The sequence below is a fragment of the Oryctolagus cuniculus genome, chromosome Y, assembly GCF_051225735.1.
Source record: "Oryctolagus cuniculus isolate XC-2025 breed Fujian yellow rabbit chromosome Y, ASM5122573v1, whole genome shotgun sequence".
Lineage (NCBI taxonomy): Eukaryota > Metazoa > Chordata > Mammalia > Lagomorpha > Leporidae > Oryctolagus > Oryctolagus cuniculus.
The window spans coordinates 23,743,623-23,750,581 of record NC_142889.1 but is presented as its reverse complement, the minus strand read 5'-3'; positions in this window follow the sequence as shown (position 1 = coordinate 23,750,581).

The window sequence follows — 6,959 nt, the reverse complement described above, 5'->3', positions numbered from 1 at the left end:
AATTTTGCAAATGTGTTGAAACACCTTACTGGAGCATGTGTTTGGCATAGTGGGAAAGCCTTCCACACCCCAGTCAGAATGCCCAGGGCTCAAGCCCTAGCCCTGCTTCTGCTTCTGGCTTCCTGCTAACAGAACCCTGGGAGGCAGCAGCTGATGGCTCAAGTACTTGAGTCTCTGCCACCTATGTGGGAGACCCACACTGGGTTCCTGGCTTCAGCCTGACCCAGCTCTGGTTGGTGCAGACATTTGAGGAATGAGCAGTAAATGGAAGGGCTCTCTCTGCTTGCAAATAAACAAAAATAAATATCAAAACCTTTTCTTAAGGTGTCTTGCTCACATCTAAATGATTTCCCTTTTCACAGTAAAATACCTAACTGTCCTCTTTAGTAGCAATGCATGTTTTGCTCTCCATGTCCACTCCTAAGCTCCAAGTACTGGCAGCTCACCTTAGCATGGTGACTGGTTCCAATGTTCAAGTACTCATCTCCCATTCTCTTTTGGTGGGTCTACCGGAAAGAAAGGAGAGTGTCTACAGTGATTAATATCTTACTGTTGCTCTTGCTGTCCACCTGCAGGCCTGAAGGATGACCAACTGAATACACACTGTGAAGTTCTGGACGTAGTTTCCAAAATTCAGTCACTTTGCAGCTGAGGGACACTGTCCTGTCAATCACCTGAAAGCCTGCAGGAGTAGGGAGAAGCTGTGTTTGAAGAATTCAGAAATAAAGTGCATTGAAGCCAACCACTACCACCCCCACCACACCCCTAATTCAGGGTTCTGGCAAACCCCAAACCAGGAGTTTGGGACCAGGAGTGGTTCAGGAGGTGACCTCGACTCCTTACTCTGAACAGCTCCAAAGTGCCTGGTGCACCCAACAGGAGCTCAGCGCTTTGACCTCCTGCCCTCCTGCCCTTGCCACCAGGATGCCCGGCTCCCAGAGCCTCCAGGAGGCCTGCAGCAGCCCTGCAGGTCCAGGCGCACTGGGATGTGCATCCAGAGCTAAACCAAAATACAGGCCCAGCTCAAGTGTCACCTCCCCACAAAGTCACTGTCTCCTACTCCCTCCCGGAAGGCTGCAGGCCAGCACCCAGCACCGGGAGTCATGGCATTTGGGGTTCACCTGCTCTCCCACAAAGGAAGATGCCCCCATAGGAACCCCACTCCACCTGCGGGCAGGGCTGGGGGAAGAAGGGCCGAGCCAGCCTCCACCCTAGGACTGCAGCCTGGGAAAGTCCAGGGCCCCAGTGCCCTTGCCGGGCATGGGGTCTCACTAAGTGTGCTCTGAGTCAGGGCCTCAGCCATCAGCAGCTCCCTTGCTTCCAGAATCTGCTGCAGGGCAGCTCAGGCTCGACCTGGTGGGGGGCCTTGGGCCAATCCTCGCTGCCCTGGGGCCAGACCAGGGCTGCCAGACGTGCCCCATGCTGGGCTGGCTATAAAGGTGGTGGTCATTGGTGGGCATATGGTAGTTGCAGTGTGTGCGGGTGACGTGGGTGGTGTTAGGTTCTTGTCCATTTTGTTCCTTGGGGCTAGAATGCAGGTGGTGACCCGAGAGTCAGAAGGGGCAGGAGAAGAAGAGACAGACCTGGTGAGTGTGACCACCCACCTCTCCTGCCAGCCCTGCTGGCTGAGGCTTGCAGAAAGTGCTGCACTTGGGGAAGCAATGAAGGCCGAGTCTTAGCAGGAAAACCAAGTGTGCGGTGCTGATTTGCTCACTGACGCAGCATCTGTGTGGTCTGCATGGGCAAACAGGGGGGAGGGCTTGGTAGGAGGGCTCTGGAGGCGCACTGGGCCCTTTTGCAGCTGCCTGCTGTAGGAATCCAGGGCAGCAGAGTCCTGTAGGGTCCCTAGAGATCCTGGCTGTGCTGTGCTTCCATCATCCACCCTCCTGCACTGCTGCTGGGGCAGTGCTTCTGCCGTTGATATCTCATTTGAGTCCATGGTCATTTTCTCATGATGGGCTGATCTCACACAGTGACAATCATGGAACAAATCACTGTTCTGTGGCATCTGCCTCCCAGGAGTGCTGCAGGTGGACAGGGGGACACGGGTGACTGATGGCACCTCCTGTGAGTGGTCTCTGGCCCATCCAGGACCGAAGGTGGAAAGGGAAGCAGAGGAGCCAGCTCAAGGCAGTCCTGCTGCGGGTTCCATCAGGAGCAAAATGTCTCCCGATTGTGGTAAACCTTGCAGGGAAACTGTCTCCTTTTGTGGGCCAGAGACAGCATCTGCTTTATTAGCTGTGCAGTGTATTGATAATTAAAATTTGGGCAGTCCTATCTTTAGTCCTCACAGCGTAGTTACATTCTGAGGAACTGATGAAACTGCTCAGTACTTCAGGACTGAGTGTAATATTAGGTGGGTAAGCCTGTTGTTGGCTTTTGGTTTATACCTATTAGGTGACTTTATTTGGTAAAAATGCATTCAGGCTCAGTAGTGTACTCAAGGATGACCACTTAGTGAATTGTCTTTTTTTTTTTTTAAGATTAAGAGTATTGAAGACTGGGTTGAGCTACCTATGGCAAAACTCCACCATTCCTGGGAAGGCCACAATTGGCAAGAAAAGCAGGTAGCAAGCTTTCATCAAGTAAGTTGAGATTCCTGTGTTTGCAATCTGAACATCTCTCTGCTGAACTGGGAGGGCAACTGTTCTGATCACAACTCATTAGAGAACTGCTCTTGCAGACCTTCCCTGAAGGAAGCACTGTTGTGGTCAGAAGCATTCCAGGAGCTGCTGGCCAGCAAATGTGAATTAGACTTGAATTTAATCCATTGCAAGTATCACAAGAGTGCAGAAAGGCTGTGTCCTCAAATGAGCAGCTCACCAAGGAGAATTCGACTTAAACTAGAAGTTCTGTTTATCTCCATTTATTCCTCAGCATATTCACACCAGGTGGGGAAGATAAATCACCCTTCAGCTCTGCAATGGCAGTGCTCTTGGTTAAGGCTGAGGATGCTTTTCATTGCATGCAGTGTTTGCAAGAGACTTAGTTCCCTGAGGATTTATGCCTCTCCTGTAAATACATTTTTGGCATTAAAACAAACTGAAGTATTTATGTTTTAGTAGTATGGAACCAACTTAAGTATTTTGCCTACTGGCACCTTTGTCTTTAAAGAGCTAAATCTGCAGGATTACAGGATTGAGTAAAAACTAGAGAATAGCTAATCCTAGTACTAGAAAAGCACAGGGATTATTTGATCATTAGCTTCCTCATATTCCTCATGTTTCTTTTTCTTTTTCTACCCTACCTTCTCTTCCCTACCTACAGATGATCTGGCTGTATTGGAGGCTTTTCTAAAAACTGAATTCTGTGAAGAAAATATAGGCTACTGGCTGGCTTGTGAAAACTTCCAAAAAAATCCACCCACCCCAGAAGCTATCCTTATATCCAAGATAAATATATGCACTCTTCTTAGAAAAAGGCCCAAAAGAGGTAAGACACAATTCCTCATTTCAGCATAAAGTGTACACTCTTGACATCAAGAAGCAACAGAGGAAGTAAAGGCATAAGACTAAAGCAAGGGCCAGGGAATCTGAAAAGCTTCCTCTCCTGGTGTCCTGGCTTTCAAATAAGTATCCCCCTACCTGGCAGGTGAAGCTCATCACACATTACAGCTTCTGATTTTCACTTTCAAAGAGCAGAGCCCCCTTCTTCTAACAAAGGATAATGAGTGATCTTTGTTTCAGATGAACATGCTTTCAAACCAAAACTCTTATTATCCAAAATATACAAGAAGCTACAACTCCCAGCTTTACAGCTGCCTGGAAAAGGGTGTATTGCTTGATGGAGAATAACTTTTTGAAGTTGTATTTATTTGCAAGGCAGAGTTACAGAGAGAAAAAAAAAGAGGGAAAGACAGAGGTTCACTCCCTTCCTCCAGGTCCCCCATGTGGGGGCAGAGGACCAAGCACTTGGGCCATTCTCTGCTGCTTTACCCAGCAAAGAGCTGGGGAAGAAGTAAAGCAGCTGGGAGTCAAACTGGCATCCATGTGGGATGTTAGTGCTGCAGGCAGCAGTGTAACTTGCTATGCCACAGCACCAGCCCCCAGAAAGAACTCTTATCCCTGGTCTTTCTTTTGAGTCAGAATGCTACCAGGACTTGTGTTGAAAACCACAGATCACCACAGAACCCCATGAGAAGAAAAAGGAGCCCCAGAGTAGAGTACATGTTCTGTTTCCTAAGGCAGAAGATTTTGACTGCCAGAGACTGACATTCAATTCAGCCTGGGTGTTTGAAAAACATCCCTCACAACTGTTGATTCCAGTTCAGGTAGTAAATTAGGAAGCTGGTGACTCTCCAGGAGATACCTGTATCAGAACAGCTTCCAACACCGTGAAGACACAGGCAGGAAATATGTGGTTTGAGTGGGGTGGGTCTCACTGGAAAAGCAGGACTCTGAGATGGAAGATAATGCAATGGAATGCTGTTGATCTAGACTCATTTAAAATCAATAGGTCTGGGATTCTGTGGCCTTAGCTACCTAGCTCTACATCTTTCCTTAAATCCATCCATGTCACCACATGGTTTTAGTTCTAGGTTTTAAGTCCAAACTAATGTAACTTGTTTATTATGTAGAATCATCCATTCTATTGTTGTGTATTGCTGAACCGGAAGTGATGTTTGAATTGTTAAATGGTATTTAAAATAGTGAGTGCTCGTGTGTAGAAAACCACACTGGCTGTTCCAAGTGCCAAAAACTCTTGAAGGCAGCTAAGCTTTGAAGTGGTCTTTGAATATTTGAATACATTTATTTTGATAAATAATGTCATTGAATACTCAGAGTCCAGGTGTGAGTTGATTTGATTTTGGTAACTGGAAATATGACCAACATAAGATCTTTGTAGTAGAGGAGAAGCATGCATTACTGAATCTGTGCAGGGAGAACAGACAGCCCCCAGAGCTGAGATGAGGGTGGCAAGGAAGATGCTCTTTTCTAAACCTAAGTCACAGCACATCTTTAGAATGACCCAGGGTTAAAATTACTAACAGAATTTTTTTATTAAACATCAAGGTCTTTGATGAGAATAGAACATTGACCTAAATCCCTTCTTGAGGATTAAGAACCAGCTAAATAGCAGGCTGTGGTGGTGACGTCGAAGGGGTTGGGGCCCAGGGTCGGGGGTCGCAGGTACCAATGGCTGGCCCAGAATGGTCGCAGGCTCCCCGGGTCATGGGCCAGCACTGTGGCACGGAGCTCCAGAGGTCAGGGGAAGCCTGCTGGGCCACTTCCTGCTTCCTTCCTTGGGCAGAGGTCAGGGATCACAAAGTGACCTAAAGTGACCAGTTCAGGGCAGAAATCCCTGAGGCACCACTGGGTCCTGGGCCTGGCCCGTGGGTGGGGCAGAAGCAGAGGGGAGATGCACAGGACCTGCGGGCCAAGGCTGCAGGTGTTCCTGTTGGCCCCCGGGCACCCACGGGGCCTCAGCCCCTCTCACAATGGAACCGCATGTGTACCTCAGACCATTTTTACCCCTAATTCCACTTTAAAGAAAGGTTTATCAAGGTTGGTGCCATGGCATGGGGGTGCAACCACAGCCTGCAGGGCCCACATCATGGGTGCCAGTTCGAGTCCCTGCCATCCCACTTCCTGTCCCACTCCAGCCAATAAGTGCAGCGGTGATGGACAGGCGCTTGGACCCCACACCACACAGGAGACCTGGGCGGGGGCGCGTGGGTCTTCAGCCTCGCCCAAACATTGGGGGATCAAACCAGCAGATGGAAGACCCCTGTCTCTATGCCTTTCAAATAAATCTCTTAAAATAAATAAAAAAGAAATGCAAAAAAAAAGGACCAGCTAAATAGAAGTGAACTGTATGGAGACAAACACCAATGTTACAGTACTCAACTCTCCACTGCTCCAATGAACAAAGAAGACAAATAAGAGGGATATAGGACTCCCCTTTTTTGTTATCCTTCCCTTGGTTCCAACTAGCATGGGCTTCCAGAAAATGTACAGGGAATCCATTCTCTTCTGTGGTCAATACATGATCTCAGAATTTCCCTTATTCATTTGCCTAACAGATTTTGATTATGTTACTCTAGGTAAAGGGAAGGCAACAGAACTGCCCTTTTCCCCCAATTTTAAAATCTGTTATTTATTTGAAAGGCAGAGTTACAGAGAAGGGGTAGGACAGATCTTCCATCTGCTGGTTCACTTCCCAAATTGGCCTCAGCTGAGCCAAGCTAAAGCCAGGTGCTTCTTCCAGGCCTCCCATATGAATGTAGTGGTTCAAGCACTTGGGCCACCTTCTGACGCTTTCCCTGGCACATTAGCAGGGAGATAGATTGGAAGTGGAGCAGCTGGGACTTGAATCAGCACCCATATGGGATGCTGGCACAGCAGACCATGGCTTTACCCACTGTGTTGGTACTGTGTGTGTGTGTGTGTGTGTGTGTGTGTGTGTGTATGTATGTATTTTTATTTCAAAGACTCATTTATTTATTTGAAAGGCAAGGTTAGATAGGGAGAGACATAAGAAGAGAGATATTTCAACCTCTGGTTCACTCCCCAAATGTCCACAACAGCAGAGGCTGGGCCAAGCCAAATCCTGGAGGCTGAACAGTGGATAATCTTTAGTTAATTTAAAATGAATAGGCTGTAGCTGGTGCTGTGGCATATAAGGTAAAGCCACCACCTGCAGTGCTGGCATACCTTATGGGCACTGGTTCATGTCCCAGCTGCTCTGCTTCTAATCTAGTTACCTGCTAATGTGCCTGGGAAAGCAGCAGGAGATGGCCCAAATACTTGGGCCCCTGAATCCATGTGGGAGACCTGGAAGAAGCACCTGGCTTTGGATTAGCCCAGCTCCAGCTGCTTGCAGCCACTTGGGGAGTAAAACAGCAGACAGAACATCTCTGTCTATTTATGTGTCTCTCTCTATAATTCTGTCTTTCAAATAAATAAATAAATCTTTAAAAAAGGTTTATTAGCGTATGCTATAATCCAATCCAGTAAAAG